General features: G+C 40.4%; 1 protein-coding gene across 4 annotated transcripts in view; it reads right to left on the bottom strand.

Annotated features, from left to right (window-relative positions):
* ttc17 (tetratricopeptide repeat domain 17) overlaps positions 1–18,754 on the bottom strand; it is a 95,052-nt gene that overhangs the window by 75,884 nt on the left and 414 nt on the right. The window contains exon 1 of one of the 4 annotated variants that reach the window (XM_087996321.1): positions 5,556–5,623. The exons of the other annotated variants lie outside the window; for them this stretch is intronic. The gene's annotated coding sequence lies outside the window, so the exon portion shown is untranslated. Of the gene's footprint in view, positions 1–5,555; positions 5,624–18,754 lie in introns of those variants that run through there. 4 annotated transcript variants of the gene reach the window in all.

Here is an 18,754-nt window from a genome sequence, read left to right on the forward strand (position 1 = left end):
TGCAGCGGACAGCTGGAACTGACAACCGGAAGCGGCAGAGACAAACCACTATAAATGCCGGAGGAAAGATCACAGAAGCTCTTCACAGGAGGCTCCCAAGCACTGAGGATGTCACCTAGACAGGGGACGAAAGGTCTGCAACACAAATTCCCAGCTCGGCGAACAGAACCACAACAACGAGCACCCGAGCTACAAATCTTCTCACAAACTCTTCTAAGGATTCACTCAATCTATCCTATCTATACCTGACATATGCTTCCTTTTCTTAACCAAACGCTCAATTTCTTTAGTCATCCAGCATTCCCTATACCTACCAACCTTTCCTTTAGGGATTCTTTGAGCTGTCTCGAGTAGGTACTTTAACAAGTCCTCTGGTTTCCCACTATCCTTTGCCACATTATATGCTTTCTCTTTTGCTTTTATGCTATCCCTGCCTTATCCTCCATATACCATGCTTCTATTTCCTCGGGATGAATCTCTGCTGTGTCTCCTGAGTTACTCCCAGAAATTCCTGCCAATGTGGGCAGCACGGTGGCTCAATGATTAGCACTGGTGCCTCACAGCATCGGGGATCCGGTTCGATTCCAGCCCCGGTCGAATTTCTGCATGGGTTTCCTCCTACAATCCAAAAATGTGCAGGTTATATGAATTGGCCATATTAAACTGCCCATAATGTTTAGAGATGTTTAGGTTAGGTGCATTAGTATGGGGTACACGTACAGTTATAGGTTAGGGGAATGGATCTGGGCAGATTACTCTTCAGAGGGTCGGTGTGGACTTGTTGGGCCGAATAGCCTGTTTTCACGCTGTCGGGATTCTATGGCCCACTTTCTTTCCCACTGCACCTCCTTTCCCAGTCAATTCTACCCATCTCCTCACTCATGCCTCTGTAGTTGCCTTTATTCAGCTGTAATACCATTACCTCTGATTCTATCTTATCCCTCTCAAATTTAAGAGTAAATTCAATCATATTATGATCACTACCGCCTAAAGGTTCCATCCCCTTAAGCTCCCTGATCAAGTCTGCTGCATTGAACAACGCTAAATCCTGTATTGCTTGTGGATCACATAATGGAAACATCCCACGGTAGGGTCTGTCCTGAATCTGAAGTTCAAGAAGCTTCATGCTCCAAACAGAAAAACAAATACCTCTTTATTTTGAAAAGTACATAGATTCAAGCTTTTGTAGTAGGGGTCACCTTCAAAAACATTTGCAATGCTCAGGCTTACCTCTGCTCTCCTGTATCTATGGATTTGTTTTGATACTTAGAATCCAAGCCTGAAGTGAAGGCTCGCGCATTATGTACACAAATAAGATGCTATTCAAAATGATCTCAGTTACAAAGTCACAGGGAGGCAATGACCGAGCTGTACTGTTAATCCAGATAACCTTCTGGGTTTGAATCCTGCCACGGAAATTTAAATTCAATAAATATGTAGAATTAGGAATCTAATGATGACCAACAGCCGATTGTCAAAAACCCCCATCTGGTTCAATAATGTCTTTACGGAAGGAAACTGTCATTCTCAACTAGTCTGGCTTACATGTGACTCCAGACTCACAGCAATGTGGTTGACTCAACTGCCCTCAGGGCAATTAGGGTAGACAATAAATGCTGCCTAGCCAGCGATGCCCTCAACCAGTGAATTAATTTTTAAAAATTTGGCATCTTGCTAACTTTTTAGAAAACAAATAACTTATTTTTATTCTACCTTGGAGTAAAACATTGAGCAAAATCGGGATCTATTATCAGACCAACAGGGATACAACTTGGAGATTGTTAAAGTGTATTTTTAAATAATGCAATTACTTTTCTTACATTCACTGATAAATTGTTTTGGTAGCAGTAATAACTCCAAACGTTCATTGAATTAATATTGAGTCTAATCTGTAGAATGCGTTGTCACTGTTTATATTGATTTTGAGGCCTTGAATGCATCATGTGGAATGACATACAATGACAAACATGATTGCTGTGAAAGGAGCCAATCACTACAGAAATTTTTAAATATTGCCATCAATGAGTATCAATGGCTTTGAGGACAAGCAGACTGGATTGACCAGCAAGGTACCTCGTATCACTGGGCTAAACAAGTAATGGCACACAAAACATTTATGTTCAGTTGTTGCGCTTCAAATAATGCCCCTAATGCCTTTAAGAAGTGATGAAAGACATTTTGAGAAATGAAATACAAAAACAAGTGTGGGGTAGAACTTTGCAGCAAGCATCAGGAAACCACCTGTTTCAGGAGATGAAATAAAAGGCACTAAGTACCCCAGCAAGATAACAATACAATACCAAAAGGGGAAACGATCTATTGCATAGAAAGTGATATTTTTAAAATTGAAAGGATTCCTGGGAACTTCGCCCATGGGTTGATGGCGATTCTTACTTTCAAGTGGAAGCTAAATAACTAAAGCAGTTGAATTAGCTTCATTTACAAAGAGAGTGGGGAGCACCCTATGAAACAAAACAGTGCAATTGATAACAGACTGTTTCTGGATACAGGCTACTACATCAGGGAAAAAAAACATGAAACATACATTATCAGTGAATTTGAAAGAGTGAGAAATTGGAAAGTTCAGGCAATGTTTGACTGCCAGCGATCATCACATAGCTGAAATCACATTTTGGTGTGGCAAAGGAAGCAGGAATAATTGAAAAGAATAAACAATTTCAGGACAATCACAGACCAAAATGGGATGAATTGAGTTAAGTATACTTGCGGGGAAAACAATAATAATTTAGATGATATAATGCATGGACAGGAATACAATGTATTTCTATTATAGACCAGTGAGCCTTGCTTCTGTTGTAGGAAAGGTTTTGGAAAGGATTATAAGAGATAAGATTTATAATCATCTAGCAAGCAACAATTTGATTTCAGATAGTCAACATGGTTTCGCCAAGGGCAGGTTGTGTCTCACAAATCTCATTGAGTTTTTTGAGAAGGTGACCAAGCATGTAGATGAGAGTAGAGCAGTTGACGTGGTATACATGGACTTCAGTAAAGCCTTTGATAAGGTTCCACATGGTAGGCTGATGGAGAAAATGCAGACGCATGGAATTGAGGGTGATTTAGCAGTTTGGATTAGAAATTGGCTTTCTGAAAGAAGGCAGCGAGTGGCAGTTGATGGAAAATATTCAGCCTGGAGTCCAGTTACTAGTGGTGTGCCACAAGGATCTGTTTTGGGACCACTGCTGTTTGTCATTTTTATAAATTACTTAGATGCAGGCATAGGTGGATGGATTAGTAAATTTGCAGACGACACTAAAGTGGTGGAGTAGTGGACGGTTTGGAAGAATGTTACAGGTTGCAGGGGGACTTGGATAAACTGCAGAATTGGATTGAGAGGTGGCAATTGGAGTTCAATGTAGCTAAATGTGAGGTGATGCACTTTGGGAAGAATAACAGGAAGGCAGAGTACTGGGTCAATGGAAAGATTGGTAATGTGGATGTGCAGAGGGATCTTGGAGTCCATGTACATAGATCCCTGAAAGTTGCCACCCAGGTGGATAATGCTGTTAAGAAGGCATACGGTGTGTTTGGTTTAATTGGTAGAGGGATTGAGTTCCGGAATCGCAATATCATGCTGCAAATATACAAAACGCTGGTGCGGCCACACTTGGAATATTGTGTACAGTTCTGGTTGCCCCAATACAGGAAGGATGTGGAAGCATTGGAAAAGATGCAGAGGAGATTTACCAGGATGTTGCCTGGTCTGGAGGGAAGATCTTATGAGGAAAGGTTGAGAGACTTGGGTCTGTTCTCATTGGCATGAAGGCGGCTAAGGGGGGAAATTTGATAGAGACATACAAGATGATCAGAGGATTAGATAGGGTAGACAGCGAAAGACTTTTTCCTCAGATGATGAATCAGCTTGTACGAGAGGGCATAACTACAAATTGAGGGGTGATAGATTTAAGACAGATGTCAGAGGCAGGTTCTTTACGCAGAGTGTGGTAAGGGCGTGGAAATCCCTACTTGCTAATGTAGTCAACTCAGCCACATTAGGGAGATTTAAACAATCCTTAGATAAGCACATGGATGATTTTGGGATAGTGTAGGAGGACGAGCTGAGAATAGTTCACAGGTCGGCGCAACAGCAAGGGCCAAAGGGCCTGTTCTGCGCTGTATTGTTCTATGTTCTATATCACAATTAAACATACAACTTGTTAAATCTGGGATCTGCTTTCTGTGCTACAATTAATAAACACATGCCAAATACTTTGAATTATCCTCTTCGCCCCTTTGTCTTCTCTGTTCCAAGGAGAATAAGCCCAATTTCTCTAATCTTTCCTTGTATTTAAAATCCCTCATTCTAGCAAATCTCCTTTGAACTCTCCCCAGAGCTTTAACATCCTTCCCTAAATAAGGTGCCCAGAAACTGAACACAAGACTCCAAATGTGGTCAAATCAATGATTTGTAGAGGCGTAGCATGACTTCCTTGCTTTATGTTCTATGCCTTTATTCATAAGCCCAAGAATCGTTTAAGCTGTTTCAATTTGCCTGGCCACCTTTAGAGAATCATATGCCAGAACACGGACCTTCTGCTCCTGTACTCCTCTAAAAGTTGTACCATTGAGCTTGTATTGTCTCTACATGTTTCTTCTATCAAAATGCAATCGCTCACATTTCTCTGTATTGAAATTCATTTGGTGAACTTGTTTCTGAGGTCGATCAGCATCATCCTCACAATCCCCTATTCTCCCTTGCTTAGTATCATCTGCAAATTTAAAGACTTTGCTCTCAACATTCTTCTCAAAACCATTTTATATAAAGCAGAAAAAGCAAGGGTCTCAACATCATTCCCGGGGAACACCATTTTCAACTTGTCTTCAATCTGAGAAATGCTCATCTATACCTACAATGTTTCCAATCTTGTAGGCAACTTTTAATCCATGATGCCACGGATCCATCAATCCCGAAACAGCGCTGATTTGCTAAGCAACCTCCCATTTGGCATCGTATCAAAAGCTTTCTGGAAGTCCAGATGTATGAGATTCACAGCAATGGAGAGGCAATGGCCACATGGTATTATAACTAGACTGCTTATCCAGAAACTCAGCTAATGGTCTGGGGACTTGGGTTCAAATCCTGCCATGGTAGATGGTGGAATTTGACATCAATAAAGAATCTGGAATTAAGGGTCTAAGGATGACCACAAAACCAATGTCAATTGTTGGAAAAACCCATCTACTTTACTAATGTCCTTCATGGAAGGAAATCTGTCATCATCACGACTCCAAACCCACAGCGATGTGTCTGACTTTTCATTGCCCTCTGAGCAATAAATGCTGACCTGGCCAGAGACACCAGCGTGTCTGTATTCCCCAACTTTTAGGGGAGTGCAGAAGCAGAAGGTCCGGTTCTCATATATGATTCTCTGAAGGTGGCCACATCCCATGTGTGAATAAAACAAATGCTCCTCATCGACTGCCTGTGTCACATCATCAAAGAACTCAACTAAATTGGTCACACATGGCCTTCCCTTATGAAAATTGTGGTGACTGCATAATGTTAACTTACTTTTCTTTAAGTGTATATTTACCTTTTCTCATAGTATAGCCACCATCAGTTTTCCTACTTTCGTTGTCAAGCTGACAGGTGTGTTGTTTCCTGGGTTAATTTTTGCCCCGTTCTTAAGTAACAGTGTCACAGTTGTTGCCAAGGTTGGAGGATCTAAGCTATAGAGAGTGGTTGAATAAGCTGCGGCTGCTTTCCCTGGAGGGTTGGAGGCTGAGGGGTGACCTTATAGAGGTTTATAAAATCATGAGGAGCATGGATTGGGTAAATAGACAAAGTCTTTTCCCTGGGGTGGGGGAGTCCAGAACTAGAGGGCATAGGTTCAGGGTGAGAGGGGAAGATAGAAAAGAGACCTGAGGGGCAACCTTTTCACGCAGAGGGTGGCACATGTATGGAATGAGCTACCAGAGGAAGTGGTGGAGGCTAGTACAATTGCAACATTTAAAAGGCATCTGGATAGGTATATAAATGGGAAGGGTTTGAAGGGATATGGGCCAGGTGATGGCAGGTGGGACTAGATGTGTTGGGATAACTGGTCAGCAAGGATGAATTCGACCGAATGGTCTGTTTCCATGCTATACATCTCTGTGACTCTGATTAAGGTCATGTGGTGATTTTGTAATTTTAATACCAATTTGATGCCAAGAGATTTGAGTAGTCTGGCAGTCACTTCTGAGATGTCTTTGATGTAAGGGAGAGTGGCTCAGGTTTCTGGATACGTTTTGTCTACTTGTTTGGGTTTGTTGCTGAGAAATTGGTGGACTGTGTTCATTGGGTACCTGTTCTTTTTGAATACACCGTATAGGTGATTTTCCTCTGCGCTTCGTAGTTCCTCTGTGCTGCAGAGTGTGGTGGCTCATTTAAATAATGATCTAATGCAGTTTTGTTTTTGGATGTTGGGATGATTGCTTCTGGCATCATGGTACCCACAAACCCATCAACACACTAAAACAGCAGCTAATGAACTTGAAAGACCCTATGCAGACAACAAGCAAAACTAATGTCATTTACAAAATACCGTGCACGAACTGTAACAAACACTACATTGGACAAACAAGCAGAAAACTAGTCACCAGGATACATGAACATCAACTAGCCACAAAAAGACATGACCCAGTCTCATTAGTATCTTCACATATAGATAAGGAAGGACACCACTTCAACTGGGACAACACATCCATCCTATGACAAGCCATACAGAGACACCCGCGAAAATTCCTAGAAGCATGGCATTCCAAACGGAACTCTACCAACAAACACATCGACTTGGATCCCATTTACCACACCCTGAAAGAACAGGAAATGACATCACCAACCCAAGGAAACCTAAACACAAAGAAAACGTAGGCCATACCACCAATGCTTCATCTGGAGGCTCACTGATGTTCCCTAGTATGGTGACGAAATGTCTGAAAATGAATCTTCCAGCTCAGCGAGCAAACCTATACCAAATGCCTTCATGGCTTTTGCCTCAACGTTTGGCAGGGTCAGTACAAATTTAAACATTTTCTTACAGGATTTTGGATTATGATTTATGATTTTCCCACTTGAGTCTGCATCAACAATTAACTTTTTTTAAAAATTGCATCATTCTAAGTTTAATTTTTTTTCCCTCTCTCCTTTGCATCTGCAATTCCATGCTCTTAAATTCTCTTTCTGGTGCCCTTTCCTCAAATTCCAATCTTTTAGTTCTATTTCCATCCATTGTTTCCATCAAGCGGCGGCACAGTGGTTAGCACTGCTGCCTCACAGCGCCAGAGACCCGGGTTCAATTCCCGCCTCAGGCAACTGACTGTGTGGAGTTTGCACATTCTGCCATTGCCTGCGTGGGTTTCCCCCAGGTGCTCCGGTTTCCTCCCACAGTCTAAAGATGTGCAGGTCAGGTAAATTGGTCATGCTAAATTGCTCGTAGTGTTAGGTGAAGGGGTAAATGTAGGGGAATGGGTGGGTTGCGCTTCGGCAGGTCGGTGTGGACTTGTTGGGCCGAAGGGCCTGTTTCCACACTGTAAGCAATCTAATCTAATCAAGCCCAATGCTGCACGTGGTCTTCAGTTATTTCTTCCTTTTTAGATTTGGCAGGCAATTCCACGTCTAATTTGTGTGTTAATTCAATCAACCTGGCTTTTGGATTCTTGTTAAAGTTCGTCAGGGGTTTTTCTTTCACCTGCAGGAAGGTTTAAGCAGCTTCTAATGCCATCTTATCTTTCTTGTAGCAGAAGACCTGTTTTTCTCCCTTTTTGCTCCTTTATCACTTAATAACTTCATACCCAATCTCCTATTGCTTTTGTTATAACATCCCAGCCATAATTCAAATTTTGTCACCAGGGTTAGTGTGCTGAAAATCAGGTCCAACAATTCAGGGATACATCATACATATCAAACTATCTAAAGTCTCCAATTTACTTGATTGGATATCTCAGATTCAATGAGAATGATTTCCATACTTAAGGAAATATTATTCCAAACGAATTATCTTTCAACGACAATTCGAAATACGTATTGCTAACTTATAACTCTACATCTTCCTAAATGCACCCTTCACAAACTGACACATGCAAAGATTGATAAGACATGGACATTAACTTGCTTGCTTTCTTTCAAATTTTGGCAGCGAGGGCTAGTTAGAAAAATGTCAGTACCTTGCTTATTGTGAACAGCTGAAGAGATAGCTATTTGATTTGATAAGCTGTATCTCTCAAAGACTAGTATATGTAACTGACATCTCACCAGCACTAAATTCATATACCACATTACTCATTTGTGTGACAGGCAGTTTGAAGGCAGCAACAATGTTAGCATTGAATACTACTCACATTGCTAATGCATTGTAGCAGTGTGGGAAACATCCTGCTGCTCAAACTCTGGAGATACAGTACCCTTAAACTTGAGAACATGCATTTTATTCAGGACTAAGAGTGGCTCGCTTAGAACCATTCAGGAGTTTACACAATATATAGAGAGAAATGATCTGCTGAGGGTAGCCATTATCCTGCAGGATGGCTCTGATGTATCCTATTTTAGCATTAAGTTTGCACAATGCACAAATGGTTTCGGTGCTAATAACGAGGTTGCCGATAAGGCCAATTTTGCAATGCATGGAACTGTATCAATCCTATGGAGCAAAATGATCTGTGGATGTAGGTTTGCAGTATTCTCAACTATATTGACAAAGAAATTTCTTCCAGTTTTTGATTTGGTCCATTTAAGCCATTATATTGTTTCAATCGATGATTACACCATAAACAGGACCTGTTCAAAATATGTCTGGATGTAAACTCAATTAAGTGGAAGCACATTGCTAATGTAATTAACAATGTCACCAAACATGCAGTATATTTTTCAGGCTCTGTACTGTCTAAAAGGAGTTTGTTCTTGCGCATGATTTAAATTTTGGCGAGTGTTCATCTTTCATCTTATCAAGAAGAAACTTTGAACTCATCTCTTGTAAGGCAACAAAATCAGTGTCCACTGAAGGTAGTGAATCCTTGGAAGACACGGCCAGCTGATGTAGTGTATGGATACTTTCAACTACTTGTCTGATGTTCATACCCAACAAGAATACAGCATTGAGAGGGCAAAAGCAAACCTAGACATTTGAATCAGTAACCCTGACAAAGGGACTGGAATAGTCGTCCTTAATTAGCATGGCTATATCAACAAAGTACATGCTATTCTTAATATGACAGGTCCAAATGTGTATTGATCAGACCTTTTGCTTAGCATAAATGGACAAGCCTTACTCTAAAGCAAGCTCAGAAATAGTTTACAGGACTTGTGCTTGAGCTCAGCATTTATATACAATAGGGTCATACTCATAGCTCACTGCATCCACATACATAAGCTGCTCAAGATGTACAAATGTTTGTCACTTTATGCCCAATTTTAGTTATAGCTAGTTTTGCACAATGTGAACTGGACAAATGGTTGGATAAATTGCTACAATTGGTTTTGAGCAAGCAGAATCCATGTACTCATTTGACATTACTAGCCTATTCACCAATGTAACACTCAAGAAAGGCATAGACATCATTGCAGCATGGTAATCTAGATCCCCCACATTACTGCGTGAATCAGTATTCATTGAACTTATGAATTCAGCTTTAACAATATCAAGAATGCCCAAATACATGGTTTTGTCATTTGATCCCTAATAGGCCCAGATGCCACAAGTGTCTTTGTTGGCTTCTATGAGAAGTGTGTTTTTGAAGGAATAACACTCAACTTCGTATTATTTGCCTATTTCTGATATGAAGATAATCTGTTCCCCATGCTTGGATCCTCACTTGTTTATCTTCATGGGCTCCAGGTCATGTTCAAATTCACATTTAACATGGAAGTCAAGTGAGCTATCTGCACTCAATGACCTATTCAAAAGTCAGCCAAGGGCACTCTACTCATGTCTCCCCTTCTGCAAACTCACCTTCACTGGTCAATAAACATATTGGGATTCCTATTGTTTCATAGTAAGACTGGCTAATGGCAACTTTGTAAATAAGATTCGAGCTATTTGTTCACTGTGCAAATTTGATGTGAAAATAGGCACAACAAAGCCATTCAGTGGCTACCCCGATCAGGTTTTTTGCTGTGTACTGTGCAAACTCCTAAACAACTCAACATGACTCCTGGCCCTGAAAAGTGCCCAGTCTACTTAGTTTAGCCTGGAAGGGCAAGGTATTTTAACAAGAACATCAACAAAATGCGTTGTTCAACACTACAAATATGTTTAGTCTTTTCACTTCATTTTAAAACAGCATTATAAATCCAGAGTATGGAATAACTTGCATTCAGCTAGACCTCAATACCCTCAAAGCACTTAAGAGTTTATCATATATATTTCTGCAATTTGAGGTCAATGTTTTCGACCAAACATTGGAGGGCTGACTTTGAAAAGAGCATGTACAGGACTTCCTTTGGATGTGCTGTCACTGTTGCAACCTGGGGAAACACACTCACCAATTATTGCACAACACTGTCCTATAAATAGTAATTACAATCAAAAAACTTGTTTCTGATAGTGCAGATTGAGATATAACATTTGCACCGATATGGTGTCTTTCTGGAGCACCGGATATTTCAAAGTAATTTACAGCTAAATCATTCATTTTTGAAGTTTAATCAAGTTTCAAAGTAGAAAATGCAAAACACCTAACTGGACATAGCAAACTCCCATAACAGCAAAGCAGTAATGATCAGATAATTTTTTAAAAAAATATGATATTGATAGAGGAATAAACATTGGCTAGGAGACAGGAGATACCTGCCTTCCTTTTCTTTTACAAAGTGTCTTTGAAAGACAGAACTTTATGAAGACAGATATGTTTCCAAAGCCTTTCATCTCACACTCAACAGGACAACACAAGATTACCAAATTTCATACAGATACAACTATTTCTACCACAGGAGAAATACCACTAGCTGTCAAGTGAACCGAATGATGTGGTGTGAGTAAAGTGGAATTATAGGCTCCACGATAATTCAAGAACAAAGACAAAGCTTGAACACATTCCTTTTGTTTCTAGAGAACGGCTCAGTGAATGTATGTCACTGCTAGCAAGTGAAATGAGCCACACTACAAGCTTCAAAACTTCACTGCTAACTGTAAACTTGTTGCTAGTATAGCTGGGATTGTTCAGCAAGCGTTAACACATCTAAACAGCACATATTTTTGTTTAGAGTTCTGCAAGTGTGGGCTCGTCTTATACCACCTCTGTCTATGACAAAGCTATGAGGAAGGGAGGTCTAGATTTTTGACCCAGCAACAGTGAAGGAATAGCAATGTCATTGTATTCCCATTCACCTGCTGTCCTCTTCCCCCTAGGTAGTAAGGACACAGGTTTGCAAGGTGCTCCTAAAGGAATCTTGCATTGTACATCATGTCAATGATGAAGGGAGTGAACGTTGAATTGGTGGATGGGATCCGAATGGAGTGAACGTTGAATTGGTGGATGGGATCTGAATCAATTGGTTCTGGATGATAAAAGTTTTGTTTTGAGTGTTGAAGCTACAACCAATCCAAGCAAGTGGAGAATATTTCATTAGGGTGACAAAGGTGAGTTGCTTGCTGCAGAATTCCTAACCTCTGACCTGTTCTTGTAGGCACAGCATTTATTTGACTGGACCAGTATAATGGCAATGCCCAAGACTTTGATCGTGGGGATTTAATTTTGGTAATGTCATTGAACATTAAAGGGCGATGGTTAGATTCTTGCTTGTTGGAGACAGTCATTGCTTGTTACTTTGGTGGTGCAAATTCTGGGAAAAAGAAAATCTTGATCAATTCTTGCCGTAGTGGGTAGTGAACATTTTGCAAAAGAAAAATCATTGATGAAGTAGATGACGATGACCTCCAAAACCTATAACCATCTTCCTAACCAGATTGCAAATGCGCTGACTTGGAGTTTAGCCCTTTTGTCCACGTTCGACTAAGGCCATAATGAGGCCCGAAGCCAAATGATCTGACAGAACCCACACTGATTATCCTTTTGCCAATGTCACTTGATAGCACTGTTGATTACCTTTGCTGCTGAACAACAGTAGACAGAGAGGGTTGCAAGTGATTGCATTAGACCTGTCCTGCTTTTTGGAAACAGAACATGACCAGGCAAATTTCCACATTGTTTAGTAGATGCCAGTGTTGTTCCTCTGTAATTTGTAATGTTAAGAGTGCAGATTTACATATTAACGTATATATTAGCATGAGAGAACATTTAATTCAGCCTAAATTTTTTTCAACTATGATATAATCTCAGCTATTTAGTCAAAGATTAGTGATAATTGGCAACCAGCTGCTTCCAATCAGGTTTGGAAAAAACACTCAGAAGGCAAATCAGTTCAATGTATACTTGCACTGCCAAGCAACTATCTAAACTGGCAGAATCACAAAAGTAAGTCAGATTACTCTAAACCATGTAAGTGCACTGAATAAATAGAGTGGGAGACATATACTAAACATATTCACTTTAAAAAATCAGCTTTACTAAAAATCTTCCAACATTTATTTTTAGTCTTACAAATTAAAGATTTTCGATGCCGGCCATTGTTTTGCTTGAAATTTTGGGTAGTAATAATGGTGGTAACAGTACTCGCTGATGTTACTGCACAATGCTGACAGCAACTTCTGGCACTCACATATGAAATGTGGAATTTTAAAGTTGCTGTCAGCAATAGCTTGCTCCTCTCCAGGATATACTGTTGCTGTCTTGAAATCATTGATTCATTGTGAACCTCTACTACTGACCGAATTGCTTTGCAAAAACCAATGAAAATGTTATGGCCTGTTCAATACAGGAGTAACTGAATTTTGAACCAGCATATAAAGTTTAATTACTGAACAACCTCTCAGTGTTGTAAAATGAATTTTACAAGCTGAAATCTCACTCCCTAAGAAGACTTAAAACTTAACATGTAATTTTAAAGATTTTGTTCTGATATTTTTCATCTATAATCCCATATTATTTTCCAATCTTTACTTTGCATTCTGTACAAGGGTTTCAACTTTCTGTATTTCATGTCCTGCCTCACAATCAGTATGAAAGCTTCAAACAGTCTGTTGCTGCTGTGTTTTTGGACATCATAGATCCATTGTAGTTGTAGCGAATTGAACTGGCATTAGAAAAGAGGAAACCTACACTCGAGAACCTGTTAAATCTCTGCAGCCAGCATTTTGTGCCGCTTACAAAGTTGGGCCACGAAATACTTTATGAGTCAATATCAATGAGCATTTGTTACGCATAGAATCTGGTTTGTTCAAATAAAAAAAAAGTATTTTTCCCCCGAGCTGGATTCTGTGAACAGTTGTGTCAAGATCTTGCACAAGCAAAATTGCCAAGAAATTTCATAAATATTAAGAAGTTAAATTTGGTACTGGAATGCAAAATAAAGTCAAACTTCTCTGCTTTGCAAAACTAATTTAGGTAGCTCAATTCAACTTAACATTCATTTTATTAAATTTTGCATAAAAAGGTTGTGAGACCATCAAGTTTTCCCTTTGGTACGTTCAGACATTGAGAAGCTAAAGTTAACCAACACAAAAAGACATACTATTAGAAAGTTCAAGCCATTGATCTTGCAGATAAAGATGCTGTGCCAGCCACATTTGTGCACTTAGTCATTTTGTCAGATTGAAATTAGGACTGGATCGTACTGTTACTTAACATTGCCTATATCAGCATTGTACTGTGCTTTGCCTACGTTGAAATGATCTTTATAGAATCATATAATCCCTAGTGTGGAAGAAGGCTATTCCACCCACCTTTGACCCTCTCTTTGTTACCCTGCATTTCTCATGGCTGATCCACCGAGCCTGCACATCCATGGACACTATGGGCAATTTAGCACAGCCAAGCCACCTAACCTTACATCTTTGGACTGTGGGAGGAAGCCGTAGAACCCAGAAGAAACCCACACAAACACATGGAGAATGTGCAAACTCTACACAGTCACCCGAGATGGCATTGAACCCGGGTCCCTGGTGCTCTAAGGCAGTAGTGCTAACCAGTGAGCCACCATGCTGCCCTTATCTTACATTTATATTTAGGTATAAATGATAAATTTGCAGTACATATTTCCAAAGGTAATCAGAATTCAACCCACTTAAATACTGGCTGAAAAATCAGTTCAAAAATACAAGTTATGAATAATTCTGTTCAGAGTGAGAAAATAAAAGGCTGCAGGAAAAGATCTGAATTGAGTATTTGTTTTTAGTCCTTTTAAGTGTAAAATTTAACCATTTAATTAGATTTATTTCAGGTTAAAATCAGATTATTTCAATATGCAAAGGTACAGGTAAAATACATTTGATTTCTTACAACTTCAAATGGCTCACAATATTTTAACATACTGAGCAATTGTGAATAAGGACCAGATAGTTTTGGGACAAAGAACTATTTCTGTTTTACTGTCTGGGGGGTAAGCTGGTGAAATGTATGTGTCACTAATTTTTGAAGCCCATTGATTCTAATTCCACTATGGAATGTAAAATCCATTTACTTTTCAAGTAGTGACTCAGTGTGTCAGGTTACCACCCAAGCAATGACGTTGGATATTACTCCAGCATGGTTTAAGCTCCAGTCAATGTGCACAACTTACTTTTACCAAACTTGCAAGGTTATCAATCACAGGGCATATAGGTTGCTAGTTTACAGACAATATTACAAAAGGGTGCAATCAAAAAGGTGCTCCTATTGATGCCATCAATTCCAATACAAGGTGAAACTATGACATTTTTAATTGATTAAGTTTCCCACTACAATTAAAAGTTCATTTCTCAACATGCAGAAATTTGTGAATTTGTCACCAAGTCTAGGTTTTACATTATGCTAATAAATGTTAAAAACATCTGAAATTGCCCCATGCCAAATCAAATTGTAATAGCTATTGACTATTTTGCCAGGAACAACTCAGCACTTTTCAACAAGATTTTAGGAAACTGAGTTTAGAAATTGACAGTTTTAAAAGATAAAGAAAAAAGCAGTTATATCAATTTTATATTGTTCCTTGGTTGATACCGTACAAAAATTATTTTCCTATTTGAACTACTCTTTTGTTCCATGGAGAGGTACTGGAAAAGAAACTGAAATGCTTCAGTGTGCTTTTCTGCAAGTTGATCTCTATAACGAAGGTCAATCTGTCACAGAAAATCCAAATACCATAGTATTATAGTATCAAAAAGATATCTACGTGTGACACTTCAACTTCTTGCATTGTATTTCAAAAACTACCTCACACAAAACATTTGTTGAGATGTCTCTGATTTACCAACACAAAAACAAGCATTTTCATAATTGATTAGATTCAGGTCAATCCACACCTTGGAATCACACAGTACAGAAGAAGCCCTTTGATCCATCGAGTTTGCATCAACAAAGTAACTACTCTAAATCTACAGTAGTCCCACTTTCCAGCATTTGGCCCATAGCTTTAAATGTTTTGATATTTCAAGTGCTCATCCAAGTATTTTTTTTTAAAAGGTTGAGGTTTCCCGCCTCTATGACCCTCCAAAACGTCCAGATTTCCAGCAGTCTGTGGGTGAAGATTTTTCCTCAAATTCCCCTGAACCTCCTGCCTTTCAAATTGGAATTATGTCCTCTTGTTACTGATCCTTCAACTAAGGGGAACAGCTGCCTTTTATCTAGCCTAGCTATGCCCCTCAATCCAGTCCTCTCTCAGCTTCCTCTGCTCCAAAGTCAACAACCTGATCTTGTCCAGCCATCCTTATCTAAACTGTTCCATTCCAAGCAGCACCCTGTGAATCTCCTCTGTACACCCTCCAGGGCAATCACATTCGTCCTTTCTAACTGCGATCAGAAACGCATACAGAACTGCAGTTGAGGCCTAACCAAAGTTCTGCACAGTTCCACCATCACCTCCTTGCTCTCATGACTGATAAAGGCAACTGTGCCATATATCTTAACTAACCCGTCTTGTCGTCTTCAGGGATCTGTGGACAGGCACTCAAGATCCCTTGGGGTTTCCTAGTGTCCTGCCATTCATTGATTACCTATTTTGTTACTGCTTCCAAGGTGTATCAAATCACATTTACCATAGGACTTTCATACTTCAGCTAAAATACATCAAACATACTTACCATGCATCAGACTTAATACTGACTCTTAGAGGGTCAGTTACTCAGTAGGTTGCATGCAAAGCAGATACTTATCAAGCATTTTTTCTGACTACCTTAAATTATGCATGCCAAGCCTAGATAAATTCACTGAAGTAACTCTAATGTAGATTTTACATTTACATATGGAAATTGTTAAATCCTGTTAAACTACTTCTTTGGGAACTCGACAGGGTATGTGTAGGAAGGTTGTAGCTGAAAGTGTGTTGCTGGAAAAGCGCAGCAGGTCAGGCAGCATCCAAGGAGCAGGAAAATCAACGTTTCGGGCATGAGCCTTTCTTCAGGATGCTGCCTGACCTGCTGTGCTTTTCCAGCAACACATTTTCAGCTCTGATCTCCAGCATCTGTAGTCCTCACTTTCTCCTAATAGAAAGGTTGTAGCTTGTTTTGGGAGAGTGTAGGATCAGAAGGCATAATCTCAGAAAAAGCAGTCATCTCCTGAAAATAAATGAGGCAGAATTTCTTCTTTCAGAGGGTAATGAATCCGCGGAAGTCTTTAACTCAGACAGCTGTAGAGGTTGGGCTGTTAAGTACTAGTCAAAGTTAAGGTAGACAGATTTTGAATCAAAAGTTATGGGAAAAGGCAGGAAGGTGGAGTTGAAGACTGTCAGATTGGCTATAATCTCACTGAATGGCAGAGAAGACTTACAGAGTCATAGAGACATACAACACAGAAACAGACCCTTCAGTCCAACTCGTCCATGCCACCACATATCGCAGCACCCAGCCAATAATCCTCCAAAACCCTTCCTATTCATATACCCATATAAATGCCTTTTAAATGTTGCAATTGTACTAGCCTCCACCACTTCCTCTAGCAGCTCATTGCATACACGTACCACCCACCGTGTAAAAGAGTTGTCCTTTAGGTCTCTTTTATATCTTTCCCCTCTCACCCTAAACCTATGCCCTCTACTTCTGGACTCCCCAACCCCAGGGAAAAGACTTTGTCTATTTATCCTACCCATGCCCCTCATGATTTTATAAACCTCTATAAGGTCACCCTTTAGCCTCCAACCCTCCAGGGAAAACAGCCCCAGCCGATTCAACCTCTTCCTATCGCTCAAATCCTCCAACCCTGACAACATCCTTGTAAATCTTTTCAGGTTGCACAGCATTGTTCCAACAGGTTGACAGGCTGAATGACCTGCTTCTGCTTCTATGTCATATAATCTGAAACTAAACACAAATGTAGAATGTGATTTTCTTTTAAAACAACAGCATTCTGGAGCACAGTGCATAAATAATGGCAGTTGGAGTTTTAATTGCATCATGACTTTCTGAAATCAAAAGTACCAATGCCACATTTTGATCAGCAGAATAGAGAGATTCAGCCGTTGTCTGGAAGACAACACAAGCAAAAAGTGAGTGTCTCTTCACTTATCCAGTGTAAATTCATAAGCTTGAATTGCTTCTGATGTGAATCATTGACAGCTAAGTGATGACTAGACAAACACTCAAGCAATGTGGTCATTAGTCATGCTACACTCATTAATACAGAGACCACCCTCCAGGACACAGTATTTAGAGAGGCAGGCCATGTCTCCCACAAAGGTGACTACATAATCACTCAGGGCAAACCATATCAAGGTGCTCAATGCAAATGATACAATGACCACTCAAAACAGGTCTACATGACAGATCACCTCTCTGGGGAAATCACTACAACTAATCTGGCAACAAGCTGAAATTTGTGGGCGCCACGGTGGCACAGTAGTTAGCACTGCTGCCTCACAGCGCCAGAGACCTGGGTTCAATTCCCGCCTTAGGCGACTGACTGTGTGGAGTTTGCACGTTCTCCCTGTGTCTGCGTGGGTTTCCTCCAGGTGCTCCGGTTTCCTCCCACAGTCCAAAGATGTGCAGGTCAGGTGAATTGGCCATGCTAAATTGCCCGTAGTGTTAGGTAAGGGGTAAATGTAGGGGTATGGGTGGGTTGCGCTTCGGCGGGGTGGTGTGGACCTGTTGGGCCGAAGGGCCTGTTTCCACACTGTATGTAATCTAATCTAATCTAAACACACAGGAATAATGTTATCTCAAACTGCCCTCGAATATGGTAATGAGCCACCCTGAATTGTTGCAGTTTTGATGCAGCAGGTATGTCCATAGAGTGGGAGGAAGTAAGTTCTGATTTCCCCTGGCAACAGTATATTTCCAAGTTGGGGGTGGTGTGTCGCTTAGAGGTGAACCCTCATGTTACCATGCATCTACTCCCCACGTTCTTCTAAGCTGCAGAGAATGTTGATTTGAAATCGCGTGATGGCACATTGCATGTGACATACCCAGATGTGGGCAAGAACTACAAGCTGAAGAAAGAAAAAAAAACCCAGAAGTTCTGAGGAAGGGTCACTCGATGTTAACTCTGATTTCTCTCCACAGAAGCTGCCGGACCCGCTGAGCTTTTCCAGCAGTTTCTGCTTTCCAGCATCCGCAATTCTTTGGGGTTTTTTTTGTTATTAAGATAAAGGAAGGGCCAGTTCGGTGGGCGCCCATGCCACCCTGCTCTTCAGTCACGGGGGTGGGCACAGTGGAGGCCGGAGTCACTCACAAATCATGAGGGTTTTCACCACAGGTTTCGATGAGCAAGTGAAACCGCCCAGTGGGCA

This window comes from Chiloscyllium plagiosum, unplaced genomic scaffold, assembly GCF_037043375.1.
Source record: "Chiloscyllium plagiosum isolate Xiang-an unplaced genomic scaffold, Cpla_swu_hap1 HiC_scaffold_18, whole genome shotgun sequence".
Lineage (NCBI taxonomy): Eukaryota > Metazoa > Chordata > Chondrichthyes > Orectolobiformes > Hemiscylliidae > Chiloscyllium > Chiloscyllium plagiosum.